The following is a 22359-nucleotide window of genomic DNA, read 5'->3' as shown; positions in this document are numbered from 1 at the left end:
TATGTGGGACTCTCTTCTGTGTGCTGTGATTACCATTAATGAATAAATAAACTGCCTTGTCCTGTTGATAGGCCATAACTTAGCTAGGTGGGGAGAACTGGACTGAATGCTGGGAGAAAGAAGGATGGAGTCAGAGAAATGCCATGGAGTCTCCAGATTCAGACATGCTGAAACTTTGCTGGTAACACTGGCATGTGGTAATATACAGATTAATGGAGATGGGTTAAATTAAGATGTAAGAGTTAGCCAATAAGAAGCTAGAGCTAACGGGTCAAGGAATGACTTAATTAATACAGTTTCTATGTGAGTATTCCGGGTCTAAGCTAGCTGGGCAGCCAGGAACCAACAAGCAACCCTTCTTACTACAAAAAATGATATATTTGTTGATATTGATATCTCCTACTATTAAAATGCAAGAGTTGATATATGATTTAAGCTTCAGTAATGATTTATGTATAAACATGAATGTCCTTGTTTTCAGGGCGTAGATATTAAGAATTAAAACATTATCATGATAAATATTTCCTTTGTTGAATACGAAGCATGCTTCCTTGTCACCTTTGATTAATTTTTGTGTGAAGACTATTTTGTAAGATACTAGAATCACTATACCAGTTTGATTCTTAGGTACATATGCTTGGAAGATCTCTTTTAAACCATTTAGTCTGAGATAATATCAATCTTTGATATTGAGGTGTGTTTCTTGATTGTAGCTTAATTATGGATACTGTATTCACATCCACTCTGTTATTCTATGTCTTTTTATTGGGAGATAGAGTGCATTGATATTGAGGGATGTCAATGACAAATGATTGTTAATTTCTGTAATTTTTTGTTTATATGTTGTTGTTGTTGTTGATAGTGGTTGTTGTGGCAATGGTGGCAGTGATGGTGGTGGTGGTAGTGTGTGTGTGTGTGTGTGTGTGTGTGTGTGTGTTTGTGTGTGTGTGTGTGTGCGTGTGTGTTCCTTTTTGTTTTGTTGATGTGAGTTTATTTTCTGTATTTTCATGGGTGCAGTTAATAGACTTGGTTGGTAGTTTTCTTTCTACTATCTTCTGTGGGTCTAGACTTATAGACAGATATAGTTTGAGCTTAACTTTATCATAGAATGTCTTTTTATTTCCATCTATAGTGATTGATTGATTTGCTTACTTGGTATAAAAGGCTAGGCTGGAAGCTGTAGTTTTTAGAGTCTAGAGAACATGTATCCTTGTCTTTTGTCTTTTAGCATCTCCATTGAAAAGGTAGATTTAATTCTAATAGGTCTAGTTTATATGTTGCAGCTTTTCATATGCTTTAATTGTTCTGAATGTTTATTATTTTAATTATTACATGATAAGGGGAGTTTCCTGTTGTGGGAATTTGGTCATCCATCTGATAATCAATGGAATGGAATGTGTAGGCCCAATGGGTGTGGTCTTCTTTAGGGATGCATGACCCTTTAAGCATCATGAGAGGAGGGTTGCATGTCTCTCTATCTTGGATGTGAAAGGTTTCCTGATGGCATGGCTTGGTGACCTTGTCTGTAGCTTTCCCCATCCTTCTCTTGTAGATGAAAAAGCAACAGTACACCTTTATTCTGTATTTGTGAGTGTGTTATTTCATCCACAAATAAATAAATCCTGATCCAAGATTTCTGTAGATTATCTGGTGTCCAACATGGGATGCCATTTGTAAATGGAGGCTTTTTGTCCCACCACATTTCACAATTACTTTTAAATAATCACTCCGAGGCTCATATTAATTATAAGCAAACACGTATAATATAAGTAAACTGAGCAAATGGCTCAGGCTTATTACTAAATAGCTCATACTTAAATTAACAGAATTCTATTCATCTATATATCATGACATGGGCTATGACTTACTGCTGGTGCTCTGCCATCTTTTTCTTTTCCTCTGCCCTTCTTCTTCCCTATATTCATTTTGGCTTACTTGCCTAGCTATATTTTGCCTAGCTATAGGCCAATTCAGCTTTATTTTTTTCAACCAATGAGACCATACAGATAGACACCGATTTTCTTCCTAGTCCAATCTATTTGGTTTTATATAAGCTTTTTGTACCTTTATAAGAATCTCCTTATTAGGTTAGGAAACTTTTCTTCTATGATATTGTTGAAAGTATTTTCTGGGTCTTTGAGCTGGGATAATACTTCTACTTTTATTACTATTATTCTTAGGCTTGGTCTTTTCATAGTGTCCCATATTTCCTGGATGTTTTATATTAACAATAATTTTGATTTAACATTTCCTTTTACTTAAGTTTTCTTTTATTTTATTATATCTTCAATACCTGAAAAATTTCCCTTTCATCTCTTGTAGTGTGCTGGTGATGCTTGTATCTCTAGTTCCTGTTCACTTAATCCATTTTCTCTTTCTAGAATTCTCTCAGTTTGCATTTTCTTTATTACTTCTATTTTCACTTTCAGGGTCTTGAACAATTTTGTTTCCTTCAAATACCTTTTTTCCCTTTGTTTTTAAATAAAGATTTATTCTCTTGTTTTTTAAAGGACTTTTATCATCTTCATAAAGTTGGTTTTAATTGTGCTTCATCTGTATTGCAACAGTCAGATCTTGCTATGGTGGGATAGTTGGGATCTGATGATAAAATACTGACCTGTTGTTGTTAATTGTGTTCATAAGATGCCCTCTAGGTGTCTGAGGTAATTATAGGTCGAGGTGGCAGTGGATTTTGTCTATGGGATCTGAACCAAAGGAGTTGAGAGAATTCAGCTGGTGAGCAGCCTACCTGTTTTTCTGACTTGTGTGGCATGCACTTCAGCTCAATATTTCTTAATTTAGCTACATAATATTATTACTATTGTCTACTTAGCATTATTCAGAAATATGCATGATATTTAATCTACTTTTGAATATGAAGAGTATACCAATATTATAATTAAAAGGGAAATTTATCACAGATAAAATGAACATAAAGTACATATTCATACATCTATAAAATGTTGATTAATTTAAAAAATGTTAACAATATAAAAATAGCAATTTATACTTCCAAAAGTTATATGAGTACAGTCTTTGCAAGTTGAGACCATTTATTGCCCCTGTTTCTTGAGGGTTGAATGTGTTATTCTGAGACATTACCTTAATTTATGTTTTATGTAAATAACCTATGGTTGTGTAAACTTTTTCTTTCATGAAGTCCTAAACTGAGAGGCCCTCAGATTTTCAGACTGATCCTTTCCTCCCGACATCCTATAATGCCACATATTGTATGTAGTTGAGTGGTCTGTATAATCAGTAATCATCATAAATGAGACCCTGGCCAGCTAATATGGACCAAAGATGAACAGCGCAAAAGGTCAAAGGCTTAAGTGGAGGAACTGGCTATATCTGAGAAGTCCAATTTCAGTTTCCAGAGATTCACTTACATTTCTATAATGAAAATTTATTAAAGATTATTAAAACTGGCCTTTAGTGTGCAACACTATGAATTCTCAGCATTTCCCAAATATTTGTTTCTGGAATCCTCATAAGAGGCCCATTAACTTGTGAAGAAAAATCAAAACTTTTTTTTATCTCTATTCATTACCCAACAGTTATCTAATGTGAAGAGAATGTATGATTTCTCACATACCATTCAATATCTATAATTACATTCAATTTTCATATTATTTAACTGGAATTAAGGTCAGATCCTGAGCATTCAGGACTTACTGCAACTATGATTTCAGCCAGCTCCCAATGCTAATCATAGATGGAAACTTCTGAGACTTCTGATTCACCAGCTGCGGATCACAAGTTCCTACAGTGCCTTTCTAGTATTAAATTACTTGATAACTAGCTCATAAAATTCAGGAACACCATCTACTTATTGATTACTGGTTGATTAGAAAAGATGCCACTAAAAGAACCTATGAACAGCTAGATGGAAAGGACATGGGCAAGAGCAGTGAAAGCAAAGGGATCATCCTTTTCCCTCCTGGACCATCCTCCAGGCACCACTTCTCTTAAGTAGGATAGACTCAGTAAGCCCTTATTTTCATTGAGTTTTTTTTCACAGACATGAGAGATTAAATATGTGGCCATTGATGATTAACTCAATCTTTAGCCCTTCTCGTTTGCAGAGGTCAAGAAGCAGTCTTATTTCTTGGCTGTTTCCTTGGCAGCCAGTCCCCATTCTGAGACATCAGGATGCTTGTGATTTCAGGTATCTCTTTAGTACATAAATGTCTCTTACCACTTTGGAGAGTGCAGAGGTTTTAGAAGCTGTATGCCAGAAATAGTAGGATGATCAAGTATGCATTATTTTTTTTACTAAAATCATGCTATCTCAGAGGAGAATAGGTTCAGTTTTATTTTTAATAAATTATAAACTAAAACAAAGCAAGTAATTTGCCTAAGGTTACTCAACTAGAAAATGGAACTGTTTGTTTTGAAATTGAGATTGTGTGATGAACCTCTTTCCCTTTTTGTAGTTCTTAGAATGTAGGAAATCAGACTGATGGAAATTTCTATACTCTGATGTAGCGCCTGCACTATGGGACAACATTTGAGCCAGGAACTAAGCTGGAGACTTAAAACACAAGCACAAAGACAGGCAGAGACACGGGTATATTTTATCAAGGTGATTCTTGATACAAGATTGCAAAGTTTATTGTGCTCCAGGGATGCTTATACAGGGATCCTTAACTGATAGCCATGCCCCAGCTCTCGGGATCTTTCAGATGCAGGACTTATCAGAACCCACTTCCCTGACATCAAGGTCTTATGCTCAGAGCAGCTGCAAACACAGGGAAACAAGCTGTTTTGCTCAGAGCAGCTACAATCAAGTTTTTTACAGAAAATTCAGGCTCTGAGGTCTACAGTCCCCAGCATATCCCCATTTTGTATATAATTAGACCAATGCTCTTAACTGATCTGGGGGTGGCACAAATATGATGGCAATAAGTTGGAAAAATGCCCTAGCAAACATCGTCACTGTCCAAAGTCTCTCGTGGCTGGGACAGCTCAGCACCAGCTGCTCAGCAGCAGCCATCCTCCTGCCTCTGGCTCAGCAAATCCTGCAGAAAAGCCTGCTGCTCACTGCAAACTCCTGGGCTCCTCTTGTGTCACTAACTCTTGGACAAGCAGAACCAGGAACTGCTGCCTTCTCAGCTGCACCTGGACCTACAGCCCCAGCAGGGTTTGAGCAGCTTTGGCCTGCCACAGCTTCTGCACTTGCCACCGTGGTTACCAATGCTCCTGGCACCGCTGCCCTGGCTCCACCATGCCAGGCACCTACTGGGCCCAGTCACCATGTCTCCCCACCGCTGCTGCCACCTTTTGGGTCTCTCTGCAAGCAGCACCTCCAGGAATCAGGCTTGTGTTAGGGAATCACAGAAGGGGCGTGAGCTCCCTCTGCTCCTTGGGCCCACAATGGCAGACAGGCTTCCAAGCTGGACAATGTATCTCTGGGAGTATTCACGGTGAGGCTTGTGTGTGTGTGTGGGGGGGTTCCTGGTCCACAACAAATCCCTAGATTCAAACCCCAAAGTCAAGATACCTTTATGCTGGTTTATCTTTGCAGCCCATACAATAAAATGTGTCTTCTGTGTATATATTACTTTTTGTATATATTACTTAAAAAAGAAAACTTTGTTTAAGTCAGGTGTCCTGCTTCTCTAAAAGAACCATCAATTGGATAAAACCGGACTCTCTGAACATGGCAAACAATGAGGGCTGACGAGAAGCCAAGGACAATGGCACGGGGTTTTGATCCTACTTAATGTGCTGGCTTTGTGGGAGCCTAGCCAGTTTGGATGTTCACCTTCCTAGATATGGACGGAGGGGGGAGGACCTAGGACGTACCACAGAGCAGGGAACCCTGACTGCTCTTTGGACTGGAGAGGGAGGGGGAGAGGAGTGGAGGGAGGGGGAGAAGGGTGGGAGAAGGGGGAGGGAAATGGGAGGATGGGAGGAGGCGGAAACTTGTTTTTTTTCCCTTTTCTCAATAAAATATATATAACTATAAAAAAAAGAACCATCAATTGACCGGTCAATACATGAACAGAATTACTCACAGCCATCTTCAATCTACCCTCCTCATCTATCTCTCAGTCGCCTGCAGCTGGACAACCTGGGGATCTTCCAACTCTCCCAAATTCCTTATCTCACTGAGGTCTTCCACCTCTAAAACTACACAGGTTCCCTTCCATCTCTACTGGCTACATGCTACGGGAATTAGGCGGGGAATTTAAAACACATAAACACAGACAGAGGCAGAGAGACAGACTGGGACACGGTCATCTGTGATACAAGAATGCCAAGTTTATTGTGTTCCAGGGACGCTTATATAGGGATCCTTAACTGATAGCCATGCTCCAGCTCTTGGGATCTTTCTGCTACAGGCCTCAGCAGAAACAACTCCCCTGTCAACAGGGTCTAGTGCTCAGAGCAGCTGCAAACACAGGAAAACAAGTTGTTTTGCTCAGAGCAGCTGTAAGCAAGTTGTTTACAGGAAATTCGGGGTCTGGGGATCCACAGTCTCCAACAATCTGATACTACACATTCTGCTGATCCTCCATTCTGTGTAGAAGTGTGGGTAGAGTATTCTTCCCCTACATCAACAACACAGCTGTCAAATGACAAGCGCTTATAGGAAATATCAAATTTTAAATGTCCAATATAATTCATATTACATCACATGACTTGACATATCAAGCAGTTGTAGAATGTTAGAAATTAGCATAATAGATGACTCAGAATCACAGAGTGACAGGCTGCCATTCTAACTCTGCCAAGTTTTTGTTGATAATGGTGAAACCTGGAAATTTTCATTTTCTGGTATTACACATTGCCAACAAATTGACATTTCCTGTATGGTTTCCCAGTGGGAAAGGCAGAGTTGTGTTTAGCCAAACCTGATAGTTTTGTAATGGAAATTCAAGACGTGATAAAACCTAAATGCCCAAATAATATTGCTCAAAAGTATTTTAACATTGCTGAAAACTCACCTCCAGTTGATGATTGTTAATTTAGAGGAGTGCAATTTTTATCTCCTATTGTAAAAACTAAAATTTCATTGATAGTTCTCTTCACCTTTGAAGCCTAGATGTTTTGAGAATAGTAACTTATAACCCACAATGCCAAGAAAAGGTCCACGAATATCAAAGTATGATATTTATTATCCAAAATAGTTTTCTCTTAGAGATTATGTAGCCAGGTCTCTCACAGAACCTAAGAATTGCATATCCATGCCCCATTTCCAGGTTTTAGGAGTAATCCCACCAAATAAAAAAAATGTTATGGATAACTGTAGAAGAGTTTGCTACCTTAGTGCTTAGAAACTATTACTTTGGTGTTAGGAATTCACCAAAAGAAAAATATTTATCACATAAAATACTAGTGAGACCAGGACCTATAATTCCACAGTTGCCTTCCCAGTCAGTATTGTTCCTTTGCCCAGAAGTAGACTATGAATTTATTGTTTGAGATGTCTAGAGATCATTGAACGGACTGGTGGGTATATCTTCCTCTGTTTCTGTCTGTTTCTTTGTTTCTCTTTGTCTATCATCTGTCTCTGTCTCTTTCTCTAGTTGTCTTCTATTTTACCATCATCTTGTTCTACTTCCCAGGTGACTGGGTTAAAGTATTAAAGGTGCATATCAACAAACACAGCTTTATACATATCAATTCCACAAAATATGTTTCAAATAGTCCCAGATTCTTGTTCTTGTTTTTTGTTTTAGGGTGTGTGTGTGTGTGTGTGTGTGTGTGTGTGTGTGTAATATTTAAGGAAATTATGTGCAGGAATGTTCAGGACTTGAGCTGACTTCTGCTTTGATGTTTCACAGATGTGGGGTATTTTTTACTCACAGAGTGCTTTCAAATTCAGTGTTTTCTTTGGTTTCCACAGCAACAAACTTTTTATTTGCAAATTCTCTCAATTACAAAAACAAGAAGCCTAATTTTTGTCTTTTTTTTTCTGTGTTAGAGATATTAGAAAATGCCAGTGTTATACGTAATTTGAGGCAAGACAGTTTTCTAGCAAATAATACCCTCAAGTAAAATGCATTTCTTGTGCCCATGACTTTTTATTTCCCATAAATGCAGCGTCCAAATTTCACGACTGTTTATTTTTCCTGGTCTTTGAATTGAAATCCATGTTCTACCATCAACTGTTCAGATAGTCCTGCTTGGATGTCCTGAACCATATTCAGACTGTTGCATCTGTCTTGGTCTCTTAGATGAACTGGCCTGAAAATAAGGCATCAGAACAACCAGTCAGGCTCAGAATCTCAAGTTTCTGTCTTTACAAGTGATGATCCATTCCAATGCCATTCTCAGTTCCCTCCGTCTCTTAAGTAGATTCACTGATCTCTGGACCCTTATCTATTACCCAGTCCTATTTACTCATAGTAAATATCGCAACAATTAGTCCTCATTAAATGGTTATTCAAGCCTTACTCTCGAAGGTGATGGTGCCTGAGTATCCTTTGAAGGAATGCTGTACCTGTCATCTCAGGGAAAGTCTCTACTTGTTAGTTAAAATTGTCAACTTTATGATTCAACAAAATAAATAAGACATTTCCCCTAAGGTAATTTTTTTTCACTTTGTGGAAACTGCAGGGACTCCTGTTATCAGGATATAACCAAAGTATAATGGTGCCACTTATTGTGCCTAGTGAAAGTCCCAAGGATGTGATTATCTCTTAATAACTGGAAAGCTGGTCATGCCGCTCATTGTAGTGTTTACTTTGAGTGTGTGTGTGTGTGGGGGGGACCCTATTAGTGATCTCTGTGGTTGATATTATTCATTGTGATATGGTAAAATAATCAAGTCACCATTTGTTTGCTTGTAGCTAAACAGCATGATTAGAAATCCATTCCACTTCCCACTAAAAATGAATTGAAATATAATCTCTTGCTTAGTATTAGTTTAATAACTCTGATGTTAATGGTGAATTATATCAAGCAAAGCTAATAGAAATTCCAGAAATGCACATGGATAATTTAATGTCTGCATGACCTTTACCTCCCAGGGAGAATTCAGGTTGGATTTTAACTACCTGTGAAGGAAGTAAATACCCGTGTGAAAAGCCTGCTGATTCAGTGGTAGAAAATGCCATCAATAACCTAAGCAAAAGAGGGCAACACAGGAGAAGACCTTTAAATAAAATGCCCTTTTAGAGTATGAATGGATATTGAATGGCAACATTTTATTTTTCTCCTTCATTCTGCCCATTCATGCTCCAGTTATATTAATAACAATAGTATCATTTATTAAACACTTGCTCAGGCCATAGTGTTTGCATATCTTCTCCCAAATGTCTTCACAAGGAGCCTTCAAGGTTGTTAATCTTGGTCCCTTTGGCACTTAAAGAAACTGAGATTGTAAGAGATTATACAAATTGGTTGTATTCATGAAGCAATTCCTACTGAAGCTTAGATTCAAATATGTCTTCAACACTCATTCTACTCTGTGTCTAAAGACATACTATATAGGGGAATTAGGCACAAGTACAGGAGATTTGCATCTGATGTTGATATTATTTTCTTACATTGTCAAGTAAGTGTGTGTCTGACCCCACTGAGAGAGAGAGAGAGAGAGAGAGAGAGAGAGAGAGAGAGAGAGAGAGAGAGAGAGAGAGAGAGCAGTCTTACTTGCTGTCTTTGCAAACTAAATCCATTAGAGATCTGGTCTTTGAACATGTCCTTTGGAATTACTTTCATCTTGTTACCTGTCACCTGAGAAGGGCTGCTTTGGGTCTGAATAAACAGCCAGCATATGTTTTGCTTCTGAGCCATTTGGAAGGGGTCTGGATCTGGATATTTCCCTCCTTAGAATAACATCATCCATTCTGACTCAGCCTTGCCAGTTGTTACTTCTTTTTGTTCTAGCTGTGAGGTTCTGTAGTTATTTGGGGGATTATGGAGGGTTTTATGATATGATGTAACTGACTGGTGCATTTATGCTGACATCTATATGCAAAGCCTATTCAGTCATTCTCAAAGGAGATTCATTAATCAATTCAATTGTTTACCTCTCATCTATTTCCTGTCTGTTTTTGTTTGATTAGGCTTGTTTTTATTTGTTTGCTTTATTTTGGTTTTGAGTCTTATTTTGCAGAATGGCCTCCAATTTGCTATTTAGTTGAGAATACCATTAAACTTCTTTTTCTCTTGTGTCTTTCTCTCATGTATTGGTATTATGGGTATGTGCCATTGAGTTCTGCTTATGCAGTGTGGAGGGTCAAACCCTAGGTTTCATGTAAGAAAGGAAAGCACTTGGCCAACTGAGCCTTGTCCCAAACACATTTTTCCAGATGTCTGTTTCTGTTTGTGGTTAAAAAAATAATTATAACTGAAGTTCAATCACTTAAAAGTTAACAGGTTACAGTATGGACATGAAGCTGGAAAATGATACATTTTCTCTAATTTTAGTGCTAACTGGTAAAGCTAGGATTTATTTGTATACTGTGAACTGAGTACTTCACTCCACCTGAATGTCTCTGTCTTTCCTGAATTTCATAACAGTAGAAATGTCAGTATGAAGCTACTTTTAAGCCTAAGAAATCGGTGCTTAATGAATATGAAGGGATATCAACTCTTTCTTCTCCTCCATTTGCAATTGGCCAATCCAGTATAACAAATGCAATTCCTTTCTCCAGATATATATATATATATATATATATATATATATATATATATATATATATATATAATGAAATTCTGTTCTGTGTCTCAAAAAATTTACAAAGGTGTGTATCTTTCCTGTTTCAGCTCTGGCCGTGCTGGCACTTGTGAGTTGGAAAGTTATATTTAAATCACTCTTTCTAATGTGAATAAGCTATTCAATGTTTTTTACAATGAGGCCTAAATAATCAATTCTTGGTTGTTAGTGAGAGACTTCTCAGCACCTATTTTAGCATCGTAGAAAATGTCCTCAGAACATACAAAAACACACTGAAGAAGTCGAACTCATTCTTAAAACATATTCCTTTGTCTCCAGTTGTGAGTTGGAGCCATTAATGCCCCCAGTACACTTAAGGAGCACCTGTCTAATGCCTGGTTGTATTACTTCAAACCAATAAATGGGACGACAAGATCCATACTTCCCCATTATAAAAAGTAGGGGTTGGTGACAATGGTGAACACTGTGGCAGGAACATATACCAAATTAAGCAAGTGTCTGAAAAGTATAAAACACATTATGGTCCTGAAATGCTAGGATTTCAGTAGAAGAATTTTTCGAAAAAGTACTCCTTTACAGTTTAGCTACCTTTGAAGATTTCTTTTTTTTTTTTTTTTTTTTGCTTTGATAGATAGTTTGGCACGTTAGTAGTTTCGTAGTTTCGTTTTGACAGCAAACCTTATGACATCAAAGAATTCTGTTTTTTTTTTATTAGTAAGTATCCTCTGAATTACAAAATGAAAGCAAGGTTTCTGGAGAGATGGCTCAGTCAGTAAACTCCTTTCATTGCAAATACAGAAACCTAATTTTAGTCTCCAGATGCAATGTAAAATAGACAGTGCATGGTGGACCCACAAGCAAGCTGATTATTGGGACCCACTGGCAAGTGGGTTTAATTACTTGGAAAGTTCAAGGCCAATACGAAACTCCATCTTAGAAGAAAGAAAGAAAGAAAGAAAGAAAGAAAGAAAGAAAGAAAGAAAGAAAGAAAGAAAAGAAAGAAAGGAAAGAAAGAGAGGGGGAAGGGAGGGAGGGAGGGAGGGAGGAAGAAAGGAAGGAAGAAATATATAAATGGAACCAGAAAAATGAGTCCTGGGGTTGTCCTCTGGCTTCCAATCAAGCACACACATGAATACCTGTACATTCTCATACATGCAGACCTCACACATGAACATGCAAACTCATAGCAGGAAAAGAAAATAAATATGAGAGCTATTAGCTTATAGCTGGCTAGAGCTAATGTTGTTCACCTAGGAGAACTGGTATATGAACACTCCCTCTCAGGAAAGATGATTCTCTCTCTCTCTCTCTCTCTCTCTCTCTCTCTCTCTCTCTCTCTCTCACACACACACACACACACACACACACACACACATTAGCTTTGTGGAGGATTTTTTTTAGCTGATTTCTGGTTATTACTTTTCCATATTATCATTATCTTTAGGCACAAACCAGGGATCTCTTCCTTATCTTCTGGCATTCACTTGTGTCGTATAAAGCTTTGAACTTGCTAATAAGAAGTGCTAGAGAAACCGCATGGCAAGCAAAATGATAGCCACCTAATAACAGGAAGCTACAAAACACCTGACCTTAAATATTCTTGGCTTTACAAAGCAGGTGATATGGCTGCTCCTCAAATTGCTCACACCCTAATTACAAAGCCTCATTTCTCGTGGGCTCAGAAGTAATTATATGATGTATTTCATCTCTAGTATTCTCTAGGGTCCTCTTTCTCTCATATTCTCAACAACATAGCTTTGTATGTCAAGAATTCCTACCTGATATACCCCACGCCCTCAGTGTTCCCATTCAGATTCTGTAAAAGAATCATATTGAATTAGTGTGAAATTCATATTAGTTAGCTGTAGCCAATTAAAATGAAACATACATTGTAGGGGAAAGGTCTTTCCCTGATACAGATGCAGGCCTTCATGAGATCAATCTCAAATCATTCTTCTCACCTTTTCTTTTTTTCAAAGTTTTTTTTAATTACGTTCATCCTTCTCTTGTGATCTCGTGTATCCTACCTGTGTGTATGTCTGTGTTTGTGTGTACTACAAAATACAAATGGAAGCTAGAAGGAAACCTATAAAAGTGAGTTCTCTCCATTGTCAGTGTGCATCCCAGATGATGAAACTCAAGTTTTCAGGCATAACAGTAAGCTAATTCCATAAGGTTTTTCTCTTGTGTGTGAAGCCACCCAGGACATAGGTGAGTTACCATGGCCTGGAGAATACTTCAAATAGCAAACTTTAGAGGGGTCCTATGATATCTAATATATGATAGGCAAGTATTTTAAACCAGGTTCTCTAAGGTTGTCCTCACTTTGCATTTTGTAGGTGAAGTTTCTCATTCATAATGCTATGAATAAATGGTTGCCTACGTGACCACCATTTCTAGTGGCTAATAGACTAGTGTTCACTGCATGCCTAACTTGACTGGTCCTGCTTAATGATTGAACTGAGAATTAAAATAGTCCTGCTTTGTTGTTGCTTTGTTTTAAATTAGGGTCTTATGTTTCCCAATCTGGCCTCAGATAATTATAGCTAAAGATGATCTTGAACTTCTCACCCTCTTATTTTCCCCTCCAAAAAGCCTGTATTAGAGACATGCACTACTATGCTAGACTTAAATATTTCTGCCTCAACCCTAGGGCTTCTCCATGGAAGGCAGCTGTTCTAGCAGCTGTGCACCTTCTACAACACAGAATTAATTCCTCCGGGGTTATTATGTAACTCTGTCTCATGCATAGATAAAATTAGGGGTTTTATCACTAAAGAATTGTGAAAGATCTCATGGTTAATAAATAACTGAATTACTATATCATGCTAATAACTTATCCAAGAATCTGTATGTTTAAAAAGAATATTTTAATATAAACATACTTCAACTTTTTAAGTATTTATTTTTATCAGATAGGATAAATTTATTCCCCACTTTGTTTTTGTTTCTATAAATATACATGTATATATATATGTGTAAATAGGTACATGTACATATGTAAATGTGATGTCTTTAGTAATACTTAAAATAATTTTGGCCAATGTGTGTAGGGATTTTGAGATTATAACTGATACTTCTGTTATTGGTTCACAGTTCCAATAGTTGAAATGGTTCTGAAGCTGTAAACAACGTGAAGCTTTAGGGCCATATTAGAGGCTATCCTTAATGTAAGAAGATTAAATCAAATTTCAATTAAATAATGAATATTTGTAGACAACTCATACAGCTGGTGACTGACCATATTGAAATATAACAGATGGCAATGTACTTGTGATTCAGCTAACTTGAATATAGTAGATTTTTTTCCTATTCCATAAGTAACATTTTGTTATATGTGGTATAATCATATGTGTAATGTTATAAATTGAAATCTGTAGAAAAGAATAGGGAAAATGTTACACTCTGCATGTATTAAAAGTATCAGGAGCAAGGTTCTGATCCTTATTTTTTTAGAAAAGTGTTAAGTTCAGAAATAAATTATATTACAAACTAGTAGGTGAAACTATCCATTTAATTGATGACATATTTATAGTCAATTTAAAATGCATTGTTTTTTATCTCAATTAATTATAATATACTTAAATATGTCAGTATACAGTTGGGTTAAGTAATATTTTGTACAGGGACACAGATTGGAATGGAGGACCTATGATAAATCCACCACTGCGACGCGCCCCCCCCCCCCCCACATAATCAATGTTGTTTCACTGAAGATTGCTTGAGGCTGCAGGGCAAATTAGCTAAATTGTAAGATAACTAGTTAAACTGAAGTCATCTGATTGGTTGAATGACTAGCCTGTAGGTATTATGTTCCTTTCTATGTTATACTCTATAAATGCTGCTGATTCTACAGCTGGTTACCAGTATCAAAAGCTTATCTAGTTCTAGAAGAAGTCATATACAAGAATAGGTTTGCTCGATTTACTATTATCAAGTCTATTGGACTTAATAATAGCAGAGAGTTTTCTCCTTAACCTTTATACATCTGAAGGTATTTTTGAGTGGCTACACCCTCTCTTAATAAAAAATACTATTACATATATATGCATATATATATATAATATACATATTATGTGTAGACATGTGTTTAATATCAATTACAGTGAATGAAACAGACAGCATAATCACTTTACTTAGAAACGAAGTGTTTTGGCTAGAAGATAGATTAGGGTGTATATAAAGATGTAGATTTTTTGGAGGTAAGTATAAAGGGAGTTCTTCATGAATGTAATGATCTATGGTAAACCTCCTTTCACAATTGAAGTTTAACTTAAAGATTTTGAGATAAGACGTGCCTTAATTAATGAAGAGTGACTTTTTTGAGGTTTTTTATCTCCATATTTCACTTACACATTTACCGAAAACAAACAAAATGCCAGACAAGACACAGCTTAGTACTTGAGTTCTAATATTTTTAAAGTTGTCGAATGCTCTTTCTTGCACATTATCTGTATCTATTTCATTGGCTCCAAATAGCACAAAATAGAAAATATTACCAACTTTAAACACCACTCAACTGACACAAAGAATGCTGAACTGACAGGTCAAGATATTGGGTTACTAAGACACAGCAGAGGATGAAGTCTCTAAGTGCAAAACAACTGTATCTAATTTTCATTTCCTCCTAATTTAATTTTAGATGGAGATAATATAAATAATAAACATGAACTATGTACAGCCTATTTTGAACAGTATTAACTTTACATTCTCTTTTTATTGCAGGGATTATTGACACATAGTAACTCCACAGCATGTGGCTCTCAGAGTTGCCCTGAAAGGTAAGCTCCCCACAAGGGAAGGTTTCCTTATCTGTACTTCTTCTTGCTTAGTATCCTTAGTTTCTATGGAAACATAGAGACCAAGCCATTTCCAAGAGATGCTATGAGCTTCTTTTACTTGCTTTTCTAAATGCTATAGTTAATTAAGTTAGTGAAGTTACATAAATTAATGTGGGAATAGTGCAACAGAGACCATTCCCATCCCTCTGGAGAAGATATTTGAGGTAGACGTTGTGGTTGTCAGATTACTTTGACAGTTCAAAAACACTAGAATTGTACATTGTAGAAAATTATTTGGAATATAGTAAAATTGTTTTGCCACTAGTTTTACAAGACAAATATTAAGTCCCAGAAACATGTATGTCTGGAAGGTTGTATCTTACGTGATAAAATATAAATAGACTCAGTGTTAACAGTGCTTGTATTTTATTTTTTTGATGAAAAGCATACCCAAAACAAGCAAAATATCTTCTGTTCATCAAGGTGATGTAAGGAGGAACCAAAAAACCTGTAGTTCTACACGTTACAGGTTCAAACTAAAGTGCCTGTTATATCATGCTGCCTACAAAGACCCTTAGGAGCCCTTCCTTTTCTTAGCCTCTGGCGATTGCAGAATTGTTTGACATTGGCACAGTCCAGACCAATTTCTTGATGCAAAATTGTATGTTTTAAATTTATAATTTTTTAAAAAAAGGAAAAGTTGAATTGTTTAAGCAACATTCAGAAAAGGGTGTCTCATATTAAGGAGTATTGCCCAACTTATCTTAAAACAAATCAGAATGGCTTTGTTCTTGACATGTAATCCAAGAGAGCAAGACTGAGTCACTGTCAAGAGTGCTCCATTTGTCTGCCTTCCCATCACCTAGTTTTTACTTTTGCTCTCTCTATGTTCTCACCTAGCACTCAAACTCAGCATTCTCACTATGCACAGATAGACAGACAGATGGAATATGGATTCATAACAGTTTGTAAGTGTCACTGGTGAAACAAAGATCTGAGATGCAGTGGTCAAATAGACCATTTAGTTCTCCCTGTAATGTAGAAGGAGCTGTGGGCTGGCCTGTTTTTCATCCTGCCCGGCTCCTGCATGGTTAGCTTTACCCGAGATAACAACACACAAATTGTATTCATTTAAACACTGCTTGGCCCATTATTTCTAGCCCCTTACTGGCTAACTTTCACATCTTGCTAACCCATTTTTGATAATCTGTATAGCATCACGAAGTGGTGGCTTACCAGAAAGGATTCTAGTGTACGTCCATCTTGGGCTGGAGCTTCATTACATCTGCCCCGGATAGGAGCGGCATGGCGTCTGCCTCACTGTAATATCCATCAGCGGTGTGCAAATTCATTGTTGTTTTCTGTTCACAGAGGTGAACTTAAATCCTTGCTCCAGTATTTGAGAAGATAACCTCAGCTATCTGCTCTGACACCAGTTTTCCATCTTAAAAACTTAAGATGGAAATATTGTTTCTGTCATGACAGCTTGGCTCAGCAATATTACAAATGTAGGCAGGCTTATATACCTAGAAAAACAGAGGCAGCTTGTAATGTTCCTCTCTGGAACACTATAGATAAGTTCACCTTTTATAAAGCTACATCAACAATCAAAATGCAATATGAAATAAACTGCTAACTATGTTACAGAATAGGTAGGTATACTTTGAATATATTGTAAATAAAAAGCCTTATTGAAAAATCAGTTAATATATGGCTTCATTTATAGTAAATGTACGGAGAAGTAAGCAATATAAAGACAGTTATTTAATAGTTTTTAGAAACAGGGGACTGAGAAAGCCCCAGCCTTTCATTATGGCAAGGTTTCTGTTTGGTACTGATGAAAATATTCTGAATTAGGTAGTAGTAATGATTACACAACCTGGTAGGGACATTTAAAGACACTGAAATGTTCCTGAAGAGTGAATTTTGTGGTATACGAACTATATCAGTGTAGACAAAATTTTTGTCCTGCCTGGTCCCACAGCAATTCAGTTCCAAACAGACACACAGAGACTTGATATTAATTACATACCATTTGGCCTATTACTCAGGCTTATTACTAACTAGGTCTTAAATTTTAAATTAACCTAAAAACCTGGTCTATGTTTAGCCATGTGGCTTGGTACCTTTTCTCAGTAAGGCACTTGTATCTTGCTTCCTCTTCACTGACTGGTGACTGACTCTCTCTCTTTCTTCTTTTCAGAATTCTAGTCTAGTCACCCTACCTCTACTTCGTGCCTGGCTACTGGCCAATCAGCATTTTATTAAGCCAATATGAGTGACAAATCTTTACAGTGTATGAGAACATTATTCCTCAGAATTTTCCCTTTATTTTCTTTTCAAAACAGGACCCTGAATATAATCTCCTTTGTTTAGCTTTTTTTCCTGACCATTATCCATAACAACTTTTAACCAACACATTGAATAAACATCCATAACCACATTTTTGGGAATGTGGGTGTAGTTTTCTATTCTATTACATGCTTATTGGAGGCATTGATAATCTTATTAGGACCCAAAAATAATTTAGGATTATGGTCAAATCCTGACTGGAGTATTCAGTGAGTTTGAATCATCTCAATCAGCAGTGTTGAAGCTGTTCTGAATGTAGAACTCAGAGGAAACTGTAAAAGAGGTTTTCTAAAATGTTGGATGATCTTGGACATCTAGTCCTTTTGCATATTTTTCAAGGGGTTTTCCTTGATCAAACCTTATTTTTCTTAACCCAGAATAAATCCACAACCTCACATTTCCTATGGAAACAAAAGCAAAACCTTTTCTCCTAAGTAACATATATATTGACTTAAATTTTGAAGTCAAGGCATTTTCAAAATATATAGGTTGGATTAATCCCTAAAAATTTATAATCAAATGTCTTTTAGCAGCTGTTGCTCTTTCCTCAGCAGTCAAACAACTAAAGAAAATACAATACCATATAGTATCCAGATTCTATGTTTATTTTCCGTCTTTACATGGCTTTTTTTTTCTGTTTTAAATGTCATTTTATTGCAAGATGGTATAACTAATTACAGGTTTAAACTATAACTTGGTAATTTTAGTCAGGCAGCAAGTTACTGCAAGTTACTTACTCAAAAGTGGTCTTCAGTAAACTCCAGATACACAACAAGGATCAGAAATACCTGACTGGCCAATAGGGTTAAGTCACTAAATAAATGAATCTCGATCGTTTCTCAGGAAAGGTACACTGTGATTTCAATAGACAGCAATACAGAAAGAGTTCTTCACACAGACTACTTCCCGTTTCTCTCTGGCCATCTCAACTGAGATAGCTCCATTCACATAACTGGCTGAGCTTGAGCCTTCTTAGCAAGCAGCTTTAGATCTGATATGCACTTGGCAATGGTCTCCTTTTCCTGCTGTGCAGAAATGCTCTGCACCACTTGCTTTTCCACCCAGTCTATCATGTGCTCTTGCTCCTTGCGATGCATCATATTCTGTACAGAAATATGGTAGTCCAGGCGATTTTTTACCTCCTTATATGCTCTATGGAGCCGTCCCCGGTAGGTGACTTCCAAGGCCAAGGCAATATTATTCCTCTGAACATCGAATAGGTAGTGGCGCTTCTGAACCAGTGCCTGCTGTGCCTTCTCCATGTCAATTGCATCCTGGATTTGTTTGATGGTTGCTTGCTTTACTTCTTCTAGTTGAGCAATTTTTTCCTCATTAAGTTTATCAAGAAATTCTCCAATAGAAGCACCGTATTTCTTAATCATATAGACAATCAACCCTACTACTGTTATGGTAGAGAAGGTCTCTGAGGTAGTCACATATATTTCTTTGGACAGAAAATACAAGCTAAGCCCAGTTCCAAGCACGTAGGGTCCTGTTACACCAGTTTTAGGGTAAAGGAACTGGAAAAATTCTTCAGGAATCAGCCCAAGACGTACTTTTCCTCTATATTCAGGAAGAGTTGGTACAGGGGCAAGACGTGGCTGTCCTGTGTGAAAGACCCTTGTCGCCTGTGCTACCCCTGGTCCCAGGACAACGGCGTTCTTCAGACACGGGGCTGCTGCTGCGGTGGCAGAAAGTATCACCCGGGACAGCATGGTCTGCAAAGGTCCAGGCAGCGGACTTTACGTCCCTGTGACCTTTACATGGCTTTTTAAACTCTATTTCTGTTATTTTTATTTTTAATTTTTGGGGTTTTATTTGAGACAATGTTTCTCTGTGTATATTTGGCTGTACTGGATCTAATTTTTTTTATTTATTTATTAAAGATTTCTGTCTCTTCCCCGCCACCGCCTCCCATTCCCTCCCCCTCCCCAGATCAAGTTCCCCTCCCTCGTCAGCCCAAAGAGCAATCAGGGTTCCCTGCCCTGTGGGAAGTCCAAGGCCCACCCACCTCCTTCCAGGTCTAGTAAGGTGAGCATCCAAACTGCCTAGGCTCCCACAAAGCCAGTATGTGCAGTAGGATCAAAAACCCATTGCCATTGTTCTTGAGTTCTCAGTAGTCCTCATTGTCCACTATGTTCAGCGAGTCCGGTTTTATCCTAGGCTTTTTCAGACTCAGGCCAGCTGGCCTTGGTGAGTTCCCAAAAGAACATCCCCATTGTCTCAGTGTGTGGGTGCACCCCTCGCAGTGCTGAGTTCCTTGCTCGTGCTCTCTCTCCTTCTGCTCCTGATTTTGACCTTGAGATTTCTGTCCTGTGCTCCAATGTGGGTCTCTGTCTCTGTCTCCTTCTATCGCCCGATGAAGGTTAATATTCAGGAGGATGCCTATATGTTTTTCTTTGGATTCTCCTTCTTATTTAGCTTCTCTAGGATCACTAATTGTAGGCTCAATGTACTTTTTTTATGGCTAGAAACCAAATATGAGTGAGTACATCCCATGTTTCTCTTTTTGGGTCTGGCTTACCTCACTCAGGATAGTGTTTTCTATTTCCATCCATTTGCATGCAAAATTCAAGAAGACTAGACTGGCCTTGAACTCTCAAAGATCCTCCAGCCTCTGCCTCCCAAGTGCTAGGATTAAAGGTGTGCACCACCATGACCAGCTACTCTCTTTTTTAAAAGGACTTTCTCTATCCTTTTTCTTTATGCTTCCAAGCCTTATGTATATATTTAAAACACTGTAAACAATTTAGAGGATTTTTCCCCATCTGAATCTGTCTTTACTATATCTCTATTTTTTTTTCTGAGCACATGAGTCTTTAATCTGCTAAACAGCATAATTAGGATTAAAACTGTGACTTTGGCAGCTAGCTCCACCCCATTTCTTAACTCTCTGAAAGTCTAGCTTTGTGGCAGAGGTAGAGAAAGGAGGCACATTTATTGCCACAAGTCTGTGGAGTTTTTAGGTCCATGCCACTATCAAGAAGCATGTCACTGAGTGCTCATAAGCACCATTAAAGTATTTGGTAATAGGGTCCTTTAAAAGAGTTGTAAGGCTTTTGCTGGTAAAACTGAGTCAAGAAGCCTCTCTTAAAGAAGCCATGCTTCTGCTTTCCTCTAGCAAACAGAGCCTACCTAAGAAAATGCTGCTGCCAAGAAGCCATGCTTGGCTCTGTTCTTCTGTATCTAGAATCCCTTCCCAAATTCTCTCAGGTTTTATGTGGATATAATTGCTGAATGTTGGGCATCCTTTTTAGATGGAATTTTCTGTCCCACATTGTTCCACAGTCATTCAGTAGCAAATAAAAACATAGATGATTATATTGATTATATACTGTTTGGCCTATTTCTGACTACTAGGTCTTACAACTTAAATTAAACCATAATTCTAGTCTTTCTTTAGCCTTGTGGCTTGGTACCTTTTCTCAGTAAGGCATTCTCATCTTGCTTCTTCTCTGGCTGGCTGGTGACTAACTCTCTGTCTTTCCTCTTTCCAGAATTTTCCTAGTCTGGTCACCACCTGTACTTCCTGCTTGGCTAATGACCAATCGGCATTTTATTAAACCAATATGAGTCACAAATCTTTGTAGTGTACAATAACATTATTCCACAGCATATCCTTAAGAAAATATACAATGTATATTTTAGATAGACAAATTTTATCTTCAGCTATAAAGATGCAGAAGATCTATAATATAATCAACAAATTCTTTCAAATCAGTAAAGACTAGCTTGCTGAGTGTTCTGAACTGCCTATCCTCCAAAGCCAGAAAGCAAATCCAATTGTTGATTATCAGGATCTGTGGCTTCTTATAAAGTTTATGAATGATGAATTCATAGTTCAAATGCTTCACCAGTTGCTGATTCTAGCCTTAGTTACCCTGAAACTATGAAATAAGAATAACAATAGTGCTTTTGTAGGTTTGGGAACCATGAATGCTAAAGACTTGCTGTGGTGCCAGGCCCTCTGTAATGAATACTTTTATAATTAGTATTATTTGGTTGTAAATATTAGGTTATACCATTAGATTCTTGGCAGTTCGACTATTTCTCTGTTGGTTTTTCTCTTACTGGCATCTTGGCCAGAAAGAAAAGAATGGCTAGAATTTCTGTTAGCGCTTAATGAATTTAATCAGCCCCTGAGGGACTTTTGATATAGTAGAGAGATATTTAACAAGAAGCAGAATTTGTATTCCTTCTGTGTTTCTCTTCATAGCTGGCAGAGACTTCCCTAGTAGAGGCAAGGTTACCTGTGCTGAGAGATACGTTAACATACCATGAGAGAATGTTAAAACTCAGAAAACACATCCCCATGGCCTTGTGTTTCTGTGCTTGTTCTAACTAATGCAATTTAGGCTGCTTCCAATAAGAAAACAAGCCACTGTCTCATAATGTGCAATATTCCCTAGTCTATTGTTTTATGTTGTTGTTATTGCTGTTGTTTTGTTTTCTGAGAGACAGTTTCTCTGTGTGGCCCTGTCTATCCTGTAACTCACTCTCTAGACCAAGTTGGTGTCAAACTCAGAAATCCATTTACCTCTGACTTTTGAGTACTGGGATTAAAGGTGTATGCCACCACTCCCCTGGTAAGAA

The 22359-nt window shown here is 37.5% G+C and overlaps 1 protein-coding gene and 1 pseudogene across 3 annotated transcripts in view; one reads left to right on the top strand and one right to left on the bottom strand.

Annotated features, from left to right (window-relative positions):
- Cntn4 (contactin 4) overlaps positions 1-22359 on the top strand; it is a 998986-nt gene that overhangs the window by 237235 nt on the left and 739392 nt on the right. For all 3 annotated transcript variants that reach the window (XM_075983304.1, XM_075983301.1, XM_075983302.1), the window contains exon 3: positions 15359-15414. The gene's annotated coding sequence lies outside the window, so the exon portion shown is untranslated. The remainder of the gene's footprint in view (positions 1-15358; positions 15415-22359) is intronic.
- Positions 18537-19518, bottom strand: LOC142856201 (ATP synthase peripheral stalk subunit b, mitochondrial pseudogene; annotated as a pseudogene).

The sequence above is a fragment of the Microtus pennsylvanicus genome, chromosome 8, assembly GCF_037038515.1.
Source record: "Microtus pennsylvanicus isolate mMicPen1 chromosome 8, mMicPen1.hap1, whole genome shotgun sequence".
Classification (NCBI taxonomy): Eukaryota; Metazoa; Chordata; class Mammalia; order Rodentia; family Cricetidae; genus Microtus; species Microtus pennsylvanicus.
This window is presented reverse-complemented; position numbering and strand designations above follow the sequence as displayed.